Source organism: Tachypleus tridentatus, chromosome 13 (genome assembly GCF_004210375.1).
Source record: "Tachypleus tridentatus isolate NWPU-2018 chromosome 13, ASM421037v1, whole genome shotgun sequence".
NCBI lineage: Eukaryota > Metazoa > Arthropoda > Merostomata > Xiphosura > Limulidae > Tachypleus > Tachypleus tridentatus.
The window spans coordinates 148,129,655-148,151,569 of NC_134837.1; the positions used below are offsets into that span (position 1 = coordinate 148,129,655).

The 21,915-nt window shown below is 31.4% G+C and overlaps 1 protein-coding gene across 2 annotated transcripts in view; it reads right to left on the bottom strand.

Moving 5' to 3' along the window:
* Positions 1 to 15,734, bottom strand: part of LOC143238084 (uncharacterized) — a 178,178-nt gene extending 162,444 nt beyond the window's left edge. For both annotated transcript variants that reach the window (XM_076478020.1, XM_076478018.1), the window contains exon 1: positions 15,524 to 15,734. The gene's annotated coding sequence lies outside the window, so the exon portion shown is untranslated. The remainder of the gene's footprint in view (positions 1 to 15,523) is intronic.
* Between the last annotated feature and the right edge of the window lie 6,181 nt (positions 15,735 to 21,915).

The window sequence follows — 21,915 nt, forward strand, 5'->3', positions numbered from 1 at the left end:
GTTGAACTACCAGTGAACATTTATGTACTTAGTTTGTTATAACAAACTTTAATGAAACTTCATAGGTTTTTTTTCCACTAGAGAATTTCTAAAAGAAGAAATATATTACTATAACATAATAAAAGCCTATCATGACATATCCACACAAACGTGAACGATAACAAAATATAAAAGGTAAATGTTTATTATCATACTCTACAAACTAACTTCAATAGGCTACACCAAAATATTTCTAAAATAATTTAAGATATACCTTATTGTTGTTATAATTTCCAGAATAAACATTTTTGTCGTTTACCTATAGTAAGGTTTTTCTTTAGATTAACTATGTTACTGGATTTACTGAAAATATAGACGAAAGAATATTAATTCTAGAATTAGAAATTGAATCCAGGGCCTTATCGGTTTATCAAACACTTTTTTGTTTAAAATTATTTATGCACTAAGTTGATGTTTTTGGTTTAAAAAATTCCTAATGATATATGAGCCACAATGTGTTTTAACAAAAAACAAAATAGAGAATGAATAATTTTATCCATTTCGTTCTTTGTCAATTCTTTTAATTGCATAATCTGAGAGGCCAACTCATAAAATTACTCAGTATGATACAATATGTAGACTAAACCGATACTGACCGGTATTTAAACAAATCGGTAATTTGGGGGGTTTAAAAAGAATATTAGAAAAACATTACAAGTGCCAATGGTACTTAAAATTAACATGGTAAAAACTATCTAACTTTAATCTCAAACAGAATGATCATAGACATTTCATGTGAAATATTAGAAGATAATCACGAAAAATTAATTATCTAGTTGCTGATTGACATTCTTACAACTCTTTTCATTTCTAAGTTTACAACAATATTTTATATTGTTTGAAGAAGTTTCTCATGCGACAGTTTTATTATAAAGAAATTATTATAAAGAATTATAAACAATTATTATTAAAACGACAAATTATTATAAAGAAAGAGTTTCTTCTAAACGTAAGCAGTTTCGGTATATCTTTTTCCTTATTTATTCAACTTCATATTTCACTTTTTTAATTATAGTGACGTGTTTTGGAACTATATGGAAATCAAAATATATTTTCATTTCTTTATACAGGTATAGATTTATTTATTTCAGTTTTGAAGATATGCTAAAACTTTACAAGATTTGATGATTCATTAACTCTTCCTAAAAATCAACATTCGTAAGTAGAGCGGCTTACGCTAGGTTTAATCGATTCTATATCAGGAAGAAAAAACTCTAGCTTACATCAAATTATTATTTCGTTTACCACAGTAAAAATACAAAGTAAAAATCCAAAGAAATTGAAGAAAATGGAAGAACATTGATGTGAAATGAACACGTATATCCTCATTTATATTGTTTTTCATTGTGTGAAATTTACGTCTCTTAGTCTCAGGAGCACGTTTTATTGTCTTTCTTTTATGTATTACGTCTGGAGTATCTCGTTTAAATGACGATAAGTAATAAACCATCATGTTAATGTTACACCTTCCCTGCCACTTCATCTTCATTCCCACAATGCCTTGATGAAACCTTTCTCCTTGTTCTTCCTGACGGCATCGATATTTTAAAGAAAATTGTCAGTATTTGAGTGCAAGAAATAAAATTTCCCAACTCATATTACAAACCAACTCCTTGAATTTATCGAGCATGTTATCAATAATATTTTAGTAATTTGGGTCCTTGTTATTTCCTAGACAATTTTTAAAACCATCTTTAAAGGCAAACCATGCCTATTTTTCAACTTTTTTATTGTCCTTTCGAACTGTTCATCCGAAGTCAAAATATGTTAGTGTCATTTACACAACATCTTGTTACCCACCCTAGCGACGAATAATAATATTGAAAATAAAAAAAATAATGTTAAGGTGCACGCACAAACAAATACTATCCAGAAAGGATATGTCATACACTCTTTTAACCGTTTATATACTAGTGGTGTGTTTTCGTGGGTTCCAGAATGCTCGATGATACTCTTACGTCGCGATTGGTCTAAAGGCGGATATAGCCAGTGGTTGTCAATATTTTAACCTCAACAAGATATGACCTGATTTCAACGAAGTTGATTCACTTGTATAATACTACATATAACGTTTTGTGAAAAAATCTGTACTTGATGAAGAATAATGGATATAGTTTTCGTATTCAATATACAGGAATTATTATGGAACATGTAAAAATTTCATTTATCTCCAGTCGCTAAAATGTTAACACGAACTACACGATTATGATGTAGCTTTTTAGGCGATACATTGTGTACAACTTCATATTCAAACTCGAAACGTAGTTATTTTTACCAACAGTATAAATTCTACAAAATATAATGGAATGTTTCTAGGTATATAATGCCCCGTCTCATGTGTTTTACTTTTGCTACAAAAACGAAAGATACATGATACACACAAAAGATACGTAAGACAAACAAAAGATATATGGTACACACAAAAAATACGTGATGCATATAAAAGATACATGATTAAGAAAAGAGATATGCGATACACAGAAAATATACGTGACATATTTTCTTATTCACACACAGGTAGTTTTAAAGTATGATGAATAATCTTACATTGTTTAATTAACACGTTCGTTTGTTTTTGAATTTCGAGATCTATTTGCACTAACGGTCCCTAATTTAGCAATTTAGCAGTGTAGGACTAGAGGGAAGGCAGCTAGTCATCACCACCCACCGCCAACTCTTGGACTACTCTTTTACCAACGAATAGTGGGATTGATTGTAACTTATGACGCCCCCACGGCTGAAAGGACGAGAATGTTTGCTGCGACAGGGATGCGAACCCGCGACCCTCAGATTACGAGTCGCATGCCTTAACCCACCTGGCTATGCCGGGCCTAATTAATACGTTTAAAATAAAAAGTCCTATGATGCAATTTTTTTTACAATATCATTATTTGAACTACACTAATCACATTTTTTTTCACCATTTCCAGTTTTGGAAAGAAAACTATTTTTCAGTCAACCGAACTATATATGGAGCTCATTAAATACGTCAAATGCATTTTTTAAAAATGAATTAATGTGAGATATAAGATAAACGATAGATTTCTATGGGTATTAGCACTTTTATTGATAAGGAGAGAACAACGTTTCCAACTTCCTCAAGATGACCTAGGAAGGTCGAAACGTTGTTCTTTCCTTATCAATAAAACTGGTAATACCCATACCCGCCGTTCTTAGATATATTCTTGTGTACACATATACTTTACAAGACATAATAAGCAAAGTACTAATATGATTATTCCAATCGCAATTAAGTTTAGTTTTCGTTTTGGAATTTCGCACAAAGCTACTCGAGGGCTATCTGTGCTAGCCGTCCCTAATTTAGCAGTGTAAGACTAGAGGGAAGGCACCTAGTCATCACCATCCACCGCCAACTCTTGGGCTACTCTTTTACCAACGAATAGTGGGATTGACCGTCACATTATAACGCCCCCACGGCTGGGAGGGCGAGCATGTTTGGAGCGACGCGGATGCGAACCCGCGACCCTCAGATTACGAGTCGCACGCCTTAACACGCTAGGGCATGCCGGACCGTTTATTAAAGTAACCTGTGTGTATGTTCTCAATGACAGTAATAGCAAAGTAGCAATAAATGTTAGCTGGATATTATAAAGGTATTATAAAATCTAATACTTAGTCTAATATCTAGATAAATGTCTTTTTTAATATGCTTTTAATATCCTTTTAATATGCTCTAACTTTCATTCACACTTATATTATATTTTATATGGTAGTAATTATCCAATCCAGGGTGCTGTGTGCCACTTGGGAGGATTATAGAAATTCAAAGAAAAATTAACAAAAAAAATGGAGATCTGATGGAGTATGGACTTTTTCGTTATTCTTATGGCAGTTTCGGTTGTTAAAGTCATCTGTTTCTTTGCGGTTGTGTAAACCAATAATTCAATATACATTGACAATAAAGCGTTACATTTTGTACTAGTTAAAACATCAGAAAATGATAAATATTTATCTTGATTTCTTCTTCTTCTCCCCAAATAAACAAAACACATAGAAAATGTAGAATGGGTTTTACGAACTTTTGTATGAATTCTTCAGTCCGAAGAAAGTGGCAGAACTTGTTTGGTTTGTTTTGAATTTTGCGCAAAGCTATTCGAGGGATATCTGCGCTAGCCATCCCTTATTTAACAGTGTAAGACTAGAGGTAAGACAGCTAGTCATCACCGCCTACCGCCAACTCTTAGGCTACTCTTTTACCAACAACTAGTGAGAATGACCATCGTATTATAACGCTTCCACGACTGCAAAGGGGAGCATGTTTGGTGTAATGGTGATTCGAACTCGCGAGCCTCAGATTACGAGTCGAGTGCCTTTAACCACCTGGCCATGCTCGGGCCCAGACAGAACTTGTGGGAAGTAGCATTTGAGATTTAATAAAGATCCAGTAGTACTGAATGACTTTAAGTTGGCCCAGGTGGATAGGGAGCGAAATGCAAAACAAACAAATACTTTAAAGAGTGTATACCAAAAAGAGGTTTTTAGTCCGTCAGTAAGCTATTTATTTGAACATATATATCTATTACAAAACAAGTTACATAGATACACGTTTTTGTTTTGATAGGTAGTGCTTTTTTTCTTTTTTAATTGCTGAATTTTAAGAAGGAAGTACTAAACAGAAAGATAACATTTGTAACTATTTTTTATATAAATATCTTGCAGTTTCTTAATGTGGTTTCAGAGATATGAATGTACTTGAATGATTTCTTTCGTTCCTACGTGTAAAATGTTTTATGGGAAGTATTTCGCTAGACATAAAATAACTGTTATATTTTTGAAATGACTAGCTTTTAAAATGGTGAAGTTGGGACTATATATGTATTATAATATACTACTATTTTACCTTCAGAATAGGTCGAAACTGGTAACTGAATAGATTATTTGGTTTAAAACATTTTGTGAAATATCAAGTTATATAGCAAAGTTTTTAGTTCTTTATTTTTAGAATTCTCTTAGTGGTTCTATTATGTTTTTTAAATTAAATTTAGAGTCCTAGAGTTTAATATTATGTTTTATAAAGTTGCTTTGGTATGCAAACCTTTAAACTGCAGCTTACGTGCTTAACATCAAGAACTTTAGTTTTAGTGATGCAATTTAGATAAAATATATTCCAGTCATGCTTTTGACTGCTGCGTTTCCAGAATAGAGAACAAGTCATAATATTCACCAATATATTTGGTTGACAATGACTTGTGGTAGAGAAAACAAAACAACAATAACATATGATATGGTATTTTTACATATTCAAAAATATATTAATATCTTTATTCTGTAGTTAATGTCTCTTTATATTTCTTGGGCCTAAAGAGTGTCTCCTATTTGTAAGCATAAGCGTTTATCATCACAGTATTTAGTCAAACGAAGTTTTGAATTTTATTTCCTTATACACAGGGCTATATTATTATATGGTTGTAAATGTTCAACATATACTTTATTTACTGTTTTGTTTTCAGGGATTCTACTCGCTAATATCCTAGAATTCCAAAATGGTATACACATTTCATATACAGAAAGGAATAACAAAGTGCACAGATACTTTCTTTCCAATCGTGTTACTTATTCATTAATTTTCTAATTACTTCAAATAATTCAATAATTCAAATAATAAAATCGAACCTGTAATCTTGTGTATCAAGAAACAAGACAGATGTGACTATGAAAATAAGATTCAATATACATAACAGGGGACGAATAACAATCGGGGCCATTTTTCTTTCGTTTTACTACTTACCTTGTAGCAACAATAAAAAAGGTAGATGACAGCTTCAAATAACATTTTATAACAATTTCAATTGTAGTTTCTAAAAAGACTTACCAAATGAAAATAGGCTTGTAGATGTGCTTTATTTTAATATAGCCCCTTTTCGTTTACGTAAGGCCCTCTACCTGTATAATCTGTCCAGAAAGAGTCATTAAGAATAAAAGTAGTATGACAAATAAGGTTTGAAATGTTATGGTTATTAATCATGCAGAAGACGCTCCTTGCGAAGATGCTACATTGCAAGTATTTGAATAAAACAGATATGTTACATTACTAGGTTGAACAATTATAATAAAACAAACAGTTCTATGTAAATGTAGGTTCAATGTGGTGAGTAAAAGACTTTTCCAAGTGCCATACACATAAGATACACTACACTACTATATGAGTTTGAATCTTTTTGCTATCTTCTTTTATCCAGGATTTCTGCAAGAGGTGGAATTCCCTGAAATCGGTATAAGTCAGTGAAAAATGGTGAATCAAATGATAGATTGGGCTTCACATTTATTTTTATTATATAAAACAAATAAGTTTTAAAAGATGACAATAACAGTTTCAAACAATAGTACAACATTTTAAAACTGTTATCAGTTTCACAGATAAAAGGAGTTCGTTCGAGTCTTAAATTTCGAAATTTTTGTCATAAATTACAAACTTGTGATACGTTTCAGTTATTAATGAAAACTGATGCTACGTTGAAATATTATGAGAACCAAATTATCTATAGAAAAGAAATATGATGAATAGAATATGCCTTAAAAATCTCGTTTAAATCAGGAGCTGGTAAATGATAACAGTGATAAAGTACAGTTTTAGTATCCAATTACATTCGTTGTTTTTTATTTTTTGTTGTTAAGCAAAGAGCTACGTATGACCTTATTTTTCGCTACCTACTGCTGATATCGAAATTCAAATTTTAGCACTATATGCTCTCAGATTTATATCTGAGCCATCTAGCAGCAGCGTAATTATTTTAAGCCTAGTTTCTAATATTAAAACGTGTGAGCATTTCTAGGGAAATAAAATGATAAATTCACCTTGATTGATGTATGTTTTCTCAGAACAAAATAACATTAGAGTATTTTTTTGAGCAGTGGATGGCTGTTGAATAAACGCATGTATGACAACGTAAAAGAGTTTAAAATGACCGAATAAATTTAAAATACGAGAAAAATATGACTGAAACTAAATATGACAAACTTGTTTTTATTAAACGTGGCTCATTTGTTCGAAGATTCACCTGACTTTAGACTTAATAACTTATATATGTATTTTCTAAAATATTGGGTATAGTTTTTAACGTTAGAAATCCTCCAAATATTTTCTGTATGGCTACTAACGTCATAAAGAAGTAAAACAAAAAAGAAACAATACAATGGATGGATTTTAATGTTTTAAACTTGATACCTAAATACTCCTCAAGTTGTTTAACGGTAAACATGGAGAATTATGACGCTAAATCGAATTTCGATCCCCGTGATGGGCAAACAAATCCAAACATATTTATACATAAGCAGTAGTAGTTGAGGACATATATTTGTTTTAGTTCAGGAAGCATAAAATGTATGAAGTGTTTATAACACTTAATTCGGAATATTCTTGCAAGAACTTCAATATAATACTTGAAGATTAGTGACTCTTGTATCTATTAGCATTTTAGTAAGCAAAACAAATGCATATCAAAACCATAAATAAATCTAGATATGCATTGCGCATTATGCAAAATCGCATTTATTTATGAAAAATAAAACTGCTTGAAGCCGATAATTTACATGCATTTATACCGATAACAGATGTCTGAACTTACATCGAATTTACAATGTATGTATGATAAGATAAACAAATTCTGAAGCTAATGTTGTCTCCGTGTGGCTTAGTTATGAATCTTATGGTTTATAATAACAGCATTCGCTATTCATTCCTTACGGTAGGCACAACAGAGGTAATCCATTGTGCAGTTTTGTGCTTAATTTATCTTAAATGAATTGTATCATAATATTTATATGTATATATATGTCTATTAGTTAAAAATAGTGTATTTATTTTTCATATTACCCTTTTTTTGGCTCTAGCGTTGTAACACTAAAATTCAGGATTCGATTTCAGGGACATGCACATAAGAAACACAATTCTTGAAGACGAGAAACCCACTCGAAATAAAAATATGTCTCAGAACGGCTTGTATGGGTGTAACACTTTTACAAATAAAGCAGAGAACAACGTTTCGACCTTTCAAAGTCATCTTCAGGTTAAAAGGCTGAAACGTTGCTTTATTAGTAAAAGTGTTAATACCCATACCAGCCGTTCTGAGATACAAAAAAAAACACAATTTTTAGCTAATTCTGTACACTATGAACACAAAGACGAACAATTTCGCAAATATGCTAATATAAACATTCTTCGCTTTTATCCTGTCGTTTCTCAAAGTGGCAATAATAGGAAAAACAATAAGCAAATACAGCGAGCCTGCAAATTCTAATACAGTAATATATCTCAGTAAATACGATTTGTGAAGCCACAGTGGACATGTTTAACACCTGTATATTTGGTTTACGACATATTTCTGACCATTTGACAGTATAATTTTACGAAGAAAAGACTTATAGCTGAAGAAAAATATCATGTAACAAAATGACAGAAAATATATAAAATCTGGACCGCAGCAAGGAAAGATCATCCATACAGATATATGAAAATACAAAAACCATATAAATAACATCACACCAAAAATACGACTGCCAAATTCCGCACACTATTCAACCAAGATCCATTCCCAAAGTCCTAGAAAGCAACTGCTAACAAGTTATAAATATTTTTATTTTCTGTCAAAAGTTCATTCAAAAGTTTGTTTGAAGAATTATAAACCTTGAATACACAAACAACTTTAAAGATAAGAAAATGAAAAGTTGTTTGAAACTGTAAAAGAAAACATCAAACACTTGAAAATATTAAAGTTTTTGACGAATATTTGAACAACACAGAGCTGATGATTAACCACCAATCACAAAGTGACAAAACTTCCAATAGAGTTCAAAGAGAGCAAGAAGAAAAGGATGTTTTATCTCTGTTACAGATTTCTCATATAATGGAGAATTTTAAAACTTGCAAGAAGCACAGTAAAGCAGTTATGGACTGTAGTTATTATCAGGATAAGATATATAGTGATATTAAATTTTTAAACTTTCACGTACAGTAGAGGTATGTATTTACACTTTCACGTACATTAGAGGTTTGTAAAAAATTTCTTGAAACGAGAGGTCTAACATTGACCTCGACGTTTTTCACAGGAGTTTTACAATGGAAATAGTATCAGTGCGTAATTATGGTCATCGGACCGAGCATGTTCAGCAATAGGTGAAATACTTATAGGGGAATAGAACATAATTCTTATTATGAGAAATTAACCCTGCGTATTTATTTTTTAATATATTATATATACCTTACTGAGAAGAAAAAAGTTAAATATATAAATACAATATTAACAAAAATATCAACATTTAACTATACTAATTGTGGACTTTGAAAATCACATTCATCTTTAATCTAAAACTACACATAATTTGTTAAACACGTTATCGTTTCAGGATTTTTCAGAGAACAATGTTTTCCGGTGAGAAAATGGTAAGTCTAAGAAATTACGAGGCTGAACTCCGAAACTCGAATCCCCGTAGTAAACATAGCAGATAGCCTAATGTTGCTTAGGCAACAAATGTGGCAAAACTTCCTTAGCAGTTATACACCACCTTTATTTAGGTAGAAGGAAAAATAAACATGTTGGAAATTATTACTAGCTGAAAAAAAAAATGTTTTTTTTTCTTAGATAACATCGTTATCCTTCTGATTAAACAGATTTTACTGCGTAAACCCATCATGTCTAGTCTTGCGTGTTTTTATTTCCATCTCAAGAGAATTGATGAAAAGGCCTAAAGAATTAAGAGGGAATATTCGCGTGGGTCGCCTAATTGACAAATGTCAAATCTGAAGAATAGTGTTTAAGCTCAACGAAAGATATTAACAATAACAAAATATTTAAAACATTTTAAATGACTGGTATTTACTCTGAGGATTTCCCTTGTACATATTTGTATATATATATTTGTTTTTATGGTGATATATCTACACATTTAATCATCATTTGCAATAGGTTACCTTCATATTCCATGCTGTATTACGTTTCCCTAATATACCAAAGGTTTAAAATTTATATTTGGAATTAAGATTCGCCTCTCTTAAATAACGCAAACAATACAGAAAGATGAGATTTTACTAAAGCTCCGTAACAAATTTCGAAGCATTCGACACACAGTTTTAAAGAAAGTATATTAGAGTGTTAGGTAGGCCTACGTTTGGAAATCGCAGAATTCATGTACATGTTTTCCTTTTGTTCACTATCTAGGAAATCTCTTGAGGTTTTTTTTTTTTTTTAAAACTTTGAAAGAAAAATCTATACTTTGATATTTACTATTAAGCCAGTCGTACCTAAAAACTCAACTTGTACCAACTAACAAAAACTGAGACAAAAGAACAAAATATGAGTATTGTACTGAAATATTTCAGTCGAATTAAATCAAGACATACGATGACATACGTTCAGCGATGCTGTCAACACTTTGGTTAATGCACTTTGATCGGAAAACAAAGTATTGATAAAATATACTCATCGATAAATTAGTTTCTTGTGTGCAGAAAACGTCTTGTGGCTCCCTTTCCTGTGAATTCATTTTTTCTTATCGCAATTGATTTTAGAGATACAGAAATAAATGCAAGGTTTATAAAGATATGACAGCATTTACGGGGCAGTTTTAGTTATTTTTAAAGATAGTTATAAACTATTCTTATAATAACTCTGATGAAAGTTTCAAGTGTTAAATATTGACATAAATATAAAGATGAACCCTTGTAGGTCTGAGGTTGCTAAGTTGGCAAATTAAAATTTTGTTACATGAAAGTAACATAACTACTTTGTTTATTGAGGCTGTGAGATTACAGTCAAGCATGCTTTGCATGTTAAAGCTTCAAAATGTATTTGTATATTTCTGGAATTAAGTATTTTTATTGAGTGAATCACTTGTTTAAGTTAGAGATAACGTAATTGTTCCAACGTATTCAATAATGTGACAAAAGTATTATCGTAAAGTAAAAGAAATCGATGACGAAAAGAGCTTTAGTTTGACTTTAATAAGTGTTTTGAAAGGACATTACATAATTCCAACATGGGGACATAATTTCATTGGTAGAAACTTCCACTGAAAAACTTAGAAACCTACAGTTTAAATAGATGCGTTATCACGCGACGCCCAATTCTATATTTCTCTCTCTCTTATAGACTGAGCCAAAGTAATAGAGTAAGCTTTGTTTTTGCAAATGTACAAAATTTGAAAGAAACAACGAAATATAAACGTTTAAAGCTATATATACGTACATATTGAAGGTTAAATTGTCTAGTTATATCTTCATGCAATATTAATAGCGGCCTCACATAAGCACGTGTTTGCAATGAATATTCGAAACTTCTGTTTATTATGTCTTGGTGGTACTCTTTAACTTATACTGGGAATTCAATCTTTTATGGAAACTTTTGTTTTTCTTGGGTTTTCCATATGAAACCATTAATTGGTTAATATGATAGGTTTATTGTCTTTATTTTGTGTTTCTATTTATCTGTAAAACGTCAATATTACCTAGGTTTGTTATAAATTGCATTATTCATCGAATACTCTATCTGTTTCTTATGCCCATCTATCTATATTTATCAATCATTGCCCTTCAATGGCACAGAAGTAGTCTGTGGACTCCAACCGCTACAGAGCAGTTTTTGGTTCTCGTGGTGGGCAGATCACCAATAGCCCTTGTGAGGCTTGTGCTTAATTACACCCAGTTACAATACCAACCGTAAGCCTGGTAGATGCTTCATGTGCACAACTGTCCGAATTGATCTGTTTTATTTACTGATCGTACGTAATTTGAAAAATAAAATATTTGGTTATTAAAATATTTTTTCTCCGTTGATTAGGAAAAATAAATATGGATTATTAGTCCACATTGGAGTTTCATTGTATGCAAACAAGAACACTTCATGAAAAGGTTAATATTCAGTTAATATCTTTATAATGCTAAATGAATTCATCATTAAAAGCACAGACATAAATTAGAATATAGTCACGTCAAATTTTGCTGAATTAGAATAATTTCACATTAAGCACACAAACACAGACACAAACATACACCAAAATATATATTGTATATTAAATATTTATTAGTTCAGTACACGTAAACTCTACACTTATAGCTGCTTATATTTTTTTCTGAATGTCATATTGAACATTAACTACTAACTCAGAAAAGAAAACGTTTAGTTGTTTTTGATGCATTTAGAAACTAGATTTTGTTTGGTTTCAGATATTCTCAGCATAAATCACTTGAATTTTACTAAGGAAAAAATTTAGATGATTCAAAATAGAAACGAAAAGGTATGATTAAATGTTGTTGGTATTTTTACACCTCTTGTATCGAATCAAAATAATATTGAACTGCCGAATGGTTCTCGTGTTTTGGCTAGTAATTAGTGGTTGAAAGTTAGTCGCAGTATATCAGTTATAATATATTAAAAGATAGTACGCAATACATCTTTTATTCCCTTACACGATTAAAAACATTTTATAATGATTTGTGAGAAAGTAAAAGGGGGAACTGCTGCTCTCTGTTTTTTCTTTCTCTGAATGTATCTACACTATATATTTATTGCTTCTTCACTTATGGGTTATGTTATTTCAACAGAAGTATTAAAAGATATTATTACATAATTATAACGATACTTTGTTCATTATGCTACTATTTTCTACTGTTTTAATGTTAGTATTAGTTAAACATACGTGTAGCTGATATTTGCAGAACACCTATATTTAGTACTTTTTTAGACTGATTAATGAATTAATTAATTACCAAAATTTAATAGAAATATAAACAAATTCTAGTTTTACGTAAATTATTTCAGTTTAAAATAGTATTGCGACATAAGTGTAAAGATAGAAGAAAAAAGAATATTCTGTAATACACAACAACCACATATTTGTCCTATTAAATAGTTTTCTTTCTACTATTGTCTACTCAGAGTTTAGAATCCTCTTGCCATATGTGATTCTTTCAGTGTAAGAGAAAAGCAAAGTTTAATTGTTACTCTTCAAAGAAGAAATCTATATCTAGAAGTCACTTTCAGTATCAATTTTTGAGTTTGTTTTTCTTGTCTGTGTGATGATTTTTATTATAAATATAGTTCGATAGAATGACTTTCTAGCCATAAGCTGTTTCGCTTCTCGATAGCTGCACTGAACATTTTAGAACTACTTGTTTCATCATTCTGTTGATTAGCGTATTAATAATTAATTAGCATCGAAAAATATTATTCTGTAAAGAAACGTTCAAGTGTTAAGATGAAATCAGCTTTGTTTGATATCAATGTTTTTATATAATTTTAGGAGTTTTTTTTCCTTTTAAAAGATTAGCAATAACCAAATATATGCACCAATAATATATATAGTTAAAAGAATGACGTGTTTTTTTTGCTTTGTAAGCTTACTAAACATCACTAAACTATGTAAAACTGAAATTAGGAGTAGGAGAGTACAAAGGTCGTCACCGTGTAAAAAAGAGGATTGAGTGAAAGTAGTACTATACATTGTACATAAACAGGTATTTGGGCAGTGGATCGGTCATCTCTCAGAGCACTATCTCAGAGAACAGTGTTTGTGTGATATGGTATTTTATGTGGCCTTCTTCATTTATTTATAAACATGTACAGTGCTGCTACTGTTACCCTGTTACACAGAGCAATATCAATGAGTTTTTATACTTGTCCTGATACTCAAATTTTGAAAGTGTTGCTAGATCTGGTGCTTCTTGCTATCTGCTTCTCATTTTTTATCATACTATTCGGCTAAGAGTGTCTATTATATTAGATGTTTTTGACAAGTGTTGTGGGATAGTTTTTGAATTACTTAGGTTTAACATCACAATCATCGAGACGCACCACATGACCAACAGATTCGTCCAGAACTCAACATACTTATCATCTTAAATGAGTAGTATAGGTAGATCATAACTGTTTTTATTACTTTAAATACACTGCATTATCTTTACATTTCTTAAACTTTGTGCATTAAAATACAAAATATCGCGAACAAAAATATTTAGTTCGTCCGAAGCACAGGTTTTCAAAGCAGATCTAAATGTCTGTTTTTTGAATTTCCAGCAAAACTATTTGCGCTAGCCGACCATAATTTAGCAGTGTAAGACTAGAGGGAAGGCAGCTAGTCATCACCATCCACCGCCAGCTCTTGGGTTATTCCTTTACCAAAGAATAGTGGAATTGACCATCACATTATAACGTTCTCACGGCAGAAAGGGCAAGCATGTTTGATGAGACTGAATTTGAACCTGCAACTTTCAGATTACGAGTCAAGTGCCTCAACCACCTGGCCATGCCGTCCAGGACTCAATAAATTTGCTGACTTGTATTTCATAAGGCATTAACACTGTATTTTATACAAACACATCCATTTTTTTTTTTTACCTAAACAAATGTAATGTCATTTACAATTTGTACTTCAACGGTAATCTGAGACCTATAAATACATTGTAGATTTATATACGATAATAGAAAAATCATGTCTACTGGTTCATCAACTGTATTTCACATCCAACAAAAAATATTTCTTTTAATGGTTTATATACACACAAAAGCGACATTCTGGGTGAAATAACGTCCCATAAGTGGTCACTAAACGTGCGTTAGCAATTTTACTATTTTATGGTCAATTATAGTACGACTTGATGCTCTGTTTCATTGGTGTTGCTCTAGTGATCAGCTATAAGGTCTGTTTTGTAAGTTGACGGTTAAAGTATCACACTTCTCTTAAACTTGTTTTATTCTTATAACAAGAAATATTGACAATATATTTTAAATTGATATTTCAATTTGGATCTATAATAATCAGGTTCTAAAATTTTAAATTAAAATATCTCTTGGAGTCTCACTAAACAACTATTTAATAAATTAAGTCGGAAGTTTAAAATATTTTTATGGATGGTTTGTAAACGTTCCAGACTAAGATGAACATTTAAACATCATAATAACTTTCCAGTTTTCTAAAGTAAGTTAAGGGTTACCGTGTTTAGTTTTCTCTTTGGAATCCTTCATAGTTTCACTGTTTTTAATTTAGTGTAGGTTTATTTTCTCTCCAATCCTTGAAACACATGTGAATTTCTGTATTAATACACAGTATTTCAAATCTTTTAAGCGAAGAACAAGACAGATAACTTTGCAAATATGAACATCAATATTTTGACTGTGATGTGACAACTTCACCGTACGACAGCAAGTTATATTAATATATGTTGCTATTGAAACAACTTAATTAACACAATTAAATGCTAAAAAGAAAATGTAAGTGCTAGAAACTGAGGAAAACACATACTAAAATAGCAACCATGAAAGGTCTAATACAGTGAATGTAGGTTGGGACAATTTTAATTTGCATGGAAGACAATTATTACTAAGTTACTACAAGATGCTAGTTCTACTTTAAAATGATTCTGCAGTTACAATATAATTAATATAATCAATGGAAATTTGCTTACGAGGTGATAAAAAATGGTTATATACTAATAAACAGTTGTTGTAACACATTTAAAAAAACAGTAACTTACGTTGAAAAGAAAAGATGACCGAAACCTGTAATTCCTTGTTTCGTGAATTTCTATTAAAAATCGCCTACAACGTTAAGGACGGTCTGATTCAATGTTTCTAAGGTATAGATTTTCTTCTTCGAGGAGGCGGCAAGCGCTGTTGTCTGAATAGTTTGTGGACCCAGCACGTTCTTATCCACGTCACAGACCCCTAGTGCTGCACGAGTTACAGCGAGCTAGTTACATGCGCATGCAGCTTGTATGGATCAATTTCGTAGTTCGTGGTACAAGTCTGCAGGTACACCATTACTGTTCAACATTAGAGAACACTGCTTTGCTTCAAAATTGTGGGTTGGACTCTTTAAAATTCTGATCAAATAAATATTTCATTCAGTCTATTGTTATTGTAAATATGTACTTCTTCAATTTCATTCGCTAAACTAAATCAAAATCTTATCTTTATATCATATCTTCATTCTTAGAGTAAAACATTATGCATATTTTTTCCACACATAAGAAAACAAATGTTTTTTTCTACAATTACTTTCAAATTTCATTTTCACATAAGGCCTGGCATGGCCAAACGCGTAAGGCGTGCGACTCGTAATCCGAGGGTCGCGGTTTCGCGCCCGCGTCGCGCTAAACATGCTCGCCCTCCCAGCCTTGGGGGTGTATAAAGTGACGGTCAATCCCACTATTCGTTGGTAAAAGAGTAGCCCAAGAGTTGGCGGTGGGTGGTGATGACTAGCTGCCTTCCCTCTAGTCTTACACTGCTAAATTAGGGACGGCTAGCACAGATAGCCCTCGAGTAGCTTTGTGCGAAATTCCAAAACAAACAAATCATTTTCACACACTGAGTATACGATGTTTTAATTTTCGTAAACGTCGTCTCTTGGATGCTTCCTGCACCACATATGAGAATAGGATATTTCTTAGAGAATAGATTTCAGTGAAAAAATTGGTAGCGTCCAATTTGGTTAAGACACTCGAGTCGTAATCTAAAGGTTGCCGCTTCGAGTCCCTGTCACACCAAACATGTTCGTTCTTTTAACTGTGGGGGCGTTATAATGTGGCTGTCGATCTTACCCTTCGTTGGTAAAAGAGTAGCCCAAGAGTTGGCTGTGGGTGGTGATGACTAGCTGCCTTCTCTCTAGTCTTACGCTGCTAAATGAGGGACGGGTAGGGAAAATAACACTCGTGTAGCTTTGAGCAAAATTCAGACCTCTAAGATCTTTGTCAGTTTCTGTCTTTCCCTTTTCTTTTCATACGATTTAACTTTTACCACGAAACACTGATTATCAATACCATCTACTTATTATGTAGCGTATGTTAGTGTAGTGTAGTTTCGCGCGAAATTTAAAATAAAACAAAACAAACAAACTTGTTAACTCTTATACATTCAAGCCAATCTAACTAAAATCATAGTATAAATTACAGATCTTATGTAATTTTACCTTGTTAAGAAAAGGTATGCTACTACATACGACACTACCATATTTTACTTTGTTACTGATGTGGTAACCAGTACCTATTCTCATTTAATTAGTAATTACTGGAACAGAGTCCACAATTATCTTCTACCTTGTTACTGAAACTGAGACCAATGCCCAGTTCTATCTAATTATCAGAGTAAATACCACTGTCATCTTTCATCTCATTAGTTAAAACGGACAACAATACCTAGTCCTATGTAATGACTGAAATAGGCACCACTAACCAGTTACACCTATTTGCTGAACAAACTTCCATGAATAATTCTATTTCATTACCGAAATATAATATTTCTTATTTAAGCTATCAGGATGTTAATGTACAAAGTTTTAGTCTTACCGAAGAAGTTATAGTATTTTTTTATTTTTTTTTTTATGTAGACAAACACATGACGTAAATACTAAATGTGGAGAAATATTTCCATTTTCAATTGTTTCGGTTATTTATTGAAGCATTGGTTAACTATTTTAGCAATAGATGACAATTGCATAGCCTATTTGGATTTTGGAAACGAAACCAAATGAAAAATAATGTTGTTAAATCTCTCTGTCTTGTCAGATGATAAAAATACAGTGCACATTTGATATCATTGATACTGTTTAAGCGAAGGGTTACACAGTGGGTCATCTGCATTTTGTACATCGCGGAGAATCGAAGCCAAGAACTTAACATTGTGAGCGGCAGCTTTATCATTGACAATGTGTGTTTGTGTGTGTGTTTTTCGTATAGCAAAGCCACCAAGGGCTATCTGCTCAGCCCACCGAGGAGAATCGAACCCCTGATTTTAGCGTTGTAAATCCGGAGACATAATATCATTGACAAAGACGTTTTGAAAATGGATTAGCACAGCATAGGTTGAATATGTGTTATACAATAATAAAACTCTACGTTATTGAAAATTTAACATTATAAACAAACATATACTGTTAAGATACACAAAACATTTACTTATGTGAATATAAAAATTATGTTCCATAAAAGTAGTGAGTTTGTTACTGTATTAAGGTGATATAATTTTGTAGATTAAATAGGCCTGCGATGTTTTGATTGTCTTGAAAATTTTTGTAGGTTTTACAATAAGTCCTGTACGTTGAATGCGAAAATGATATCCATTATTCTCTATCACGTACAGATTGTTCACAAAACGTCATATCTACTTTTACATAAGTGAATCATTTACAATGAAAGCTGATCACGTTTTATTATGTTTCAAATGTTGACAACCACTGGTTACAGACTTCTCTAGACCAATCGCGACGTAAAAGTCTTATAGATCGTCTAGAACCAAAAATTAACAAACATAATAATACAGAATGTTCAATGTTGTAAAAATAATAATAATTTAATTTAAATAAGAGTTTTTCTTCTTTTCGATTTGTAAAAAATTCCTGACGTGAAGAAGAATAAAGGATTTTCACAAACTTTATTGTTGAATTAGGGAAAAATAAATGATGCCATTTTTTAATTATGGAAAAATAAAGGATACCATTGTTGAATTATGGAAAAATCCGTTACTAAATTACAACAAAGTTTATGAAGTTGAAATTTGTAGACCTGTGTATTTAATGATTCTTTGTTGTTTAGTATGAAGCCATACAACAAGCTGTATCTCAGAACGGCTGGTATTGCTATTCAAACTTTTACTGATAAGCAGAGAACAACGTTTCGACCTTCCTAAATCATCTTAAGGTTACCTGAAGATGATCTAGGAAGGTCGAAACGTTGTTCTCTGATTTATTAGTAAAAGTGTTAATACCCATATCAGCTGTGCGAAGATACATTTTTACTTCAAGTGTGTTTCTCGTCATCAAAAATATACAGCAAGTTATTTCTGTCCATTACAGGAAACCTAATCCTTAATTGTAGATTTGTTAACTTATCATTGACCAACTGGATGATTTTGTAGATGATAATTTATGTCAAAATGACTTTGTATCTGTTTTTCATTTTTCTTTTAAGGAATACTGAATGGCGCTGCATATAACAAGGCTTCAGAATGTTGTGCTTATATTAGTTAATTACATCGGTAGTTAGAAAAATTAAATTATCGTTTACATAAATTTTAATTAAAATTAACTAAAACAAAATTGCTACATGACATCTAGATGATTAGATAATGTAAAATAAATTAATCACTAAAGGTCAAAAGTTCTCTATTACTACTTTAATACTTATTTTGTTATATATATATAAACAAGCCACTGTTCTTTTGTGTGTGTTTTCTGTTGTGAACTTCTACAGGTTAATAGGAACCCACTGGGTTAAACTACAAGCATTTAAAAACAGTTCTGGCAAAAAAAAAACACAACACTACCAATCATTATATATATTTATAGTTTTGTACACATTAAGACACGAAAATGATTTTTAAGTCAATATCTAAATATTACCATCTATAAAATGTATTATACAGTTTTGTTATTCTTCAGAATACTACATCCTAAGTGTTTTATACGGTATGTGTTATTTCTGTGTTAAATAAAATTGTCAGTTTAAATGGATTAATTATTTTTAATTTGTTGTTATATTAAAATAAAATAATATTTTGAAAACAGTTCAGTCACGCAAGTTAATATGTAACTGATCCCGTAAAGTTTGGGGATTCCTAGTCAGTCTTCGTATTATTATGCGTAAATGCTGGTACTAGTGAAAAATATAAGATTATACAAGCATTAGCGCATGGTCAATCATCGTCTTATTATGTGTAAATGCTAACATTAGTAAATGCTTTATACTTATAGTCAGCTGTACTGGCTTTTGATGATGCTACCCTTGATTGTTTTAGTAATGTTATGCAAAGTGTTCGTGAAAATGAAGGTAAGATGCTTGAGAGTGCATTAACTTTAGTATTTAGATAAGCTTACAGAAAAAATATTATGTGTCATTTAGTGTAATTATTAATTTAAGCGATTAAAAAGGAAACGTAATAAATGAAATATATAAGTGATTAAGTATGAAGGATAATACGGAGTAGATAATGGATATACTTCATTGCAATATAGAAAATATAAGAATGCGTTTTCAAGAAGTCTCCACTTCGAACTTGTGTCAAGCCACAGAACAATCCAGATTTTGTGAAACATTTTTAAGGATATGAAAAAGTGTGGAATATTTCATTAATTCTAACGAAATATAAATGGTTAAATAATCCATGTTTCATATACAATAAAAGTTTTGTATATAAAGAAAAATACTTTATACTGCCTTTCTGTGTTTGAATTTTGACACTTTAATACTGTATGTCGAATATAAGTGTTATGCATTTTATTTCTTATTTTATCATTTTTCTTGTTATTCTATTAGAATTCAATCTTTTTTATATTAACGACATCAAGTTTTACAGAATCTGATGACAATTTTGATGCCTACACCATTTTGGGAAGAACACGAGCAATGTTATGAGACTATTTAAACAAATGTGGAAACAAGTTGTCTGTGCTCCTTGAAATATTATTAAAATACTTCTTGCGAAAAGTTAAATTACTCTATATAATAGCCATATTGCTAGCACGACAAGAGAAACCCATTTAACTGTAATAGTTACTTCTATACTTTGCACAATAAATGAAGTTTATTTATATTTTGTACTTCGTTGCTTTTCAGTTGTTGTTTTTTTTTATTGTTATAATTATTGTGCGTAACTGACCCAAGTTTTAGAGCAGTATACTATAGGGAAAGTAGCTAGTCAACGTCAACTCCGGCCAACTCTTGGATTTTAATTGTCTAACCGACCAGAGAGACTTGACTGTTGCTCCTATACCGCATCCATGATTTCAAAGTACAGAGCAAGTTTCTGTGCTAACTGAATCAAACATTTAAGCAGAATATCACTCGTTCCAGAATAATTGAGCCACGTCCATCCCGAATTTGCAAATGAGTTACAAATTGCTTAAACAAAATTTCATTCTCAATACAACTAGCACTCGAAAGTAAATTATAAAGGCAACTGTTCTTCCTGTTTACATTTTTACCGTAATCGCAAACGGTAAAACGCAATGTGAAACTATAGACCTATTAAGTCGTAAGAATGTTCTGTAAAACTCTGAACCTATTAAGTATTGAGTCGTAGCATTATCCAGTAAAACAGAAAAAAAGTGAAACTGTAGACCTATTGAGTTGTAGCACTTTCCTTTTGGAATCGTTCAACAAAGAGATTTGGTGTTAACATTTGAATGACATGCTTATTCTAAACTTTTTATAATGATTGTAATTAAAGCAAAAGGTGTAAATTGCACTGTTGTTGGTGCCAGTTTGTTTTGAATTTCGCGCAAAGTTACACGAGGGCTATCTGCCTTAGCCTTTCCTAATTTAGCAGTGTAAGACTAGAGTGAAAGTAGCTAGTCGTCACCACCCTCCGCCAACTCTTGTACTACTCTTTTACCAACGAATAGTGGGATTGACCGTCACGTTACTTTGGTGTTAGAAACGAGAATATACAACATTCAAATTTCTGAAAAAGTGGATTATACTTCAGTAAGACATTTTTTTCATCACTAACGTTTATATTTATAATCAGTAATTAAGTTATACACTGGTTTAATGAAATTCATATTTTTACTGTTGCACTAAATGTTGAGTAAAATACGATTATATAAGGCACGTTCTCTTTTTCCCTCAAATCACATGAAAACCGCCCATTATGTGAACTCAGATCGTTTTACGTTCTTTACTTTTACAACTGTATTCTATTGCTCCCTCGTGTTATTGCACTTAAAGAGGTCATGCGTTTATTGATTTCACGTATACATATATATTTAATACTAATACGATGCATAATTAAAATTGATTGTTTATCACCTTTTTCATTAAATATATATATATATATATATAAAATTGTCAAAAAAAAAGAATAATAAAACCTATAACTTTTACATTTATGCCTAATTCTATCTCGAAACATTTTAAGATATTGAGATCTGTAG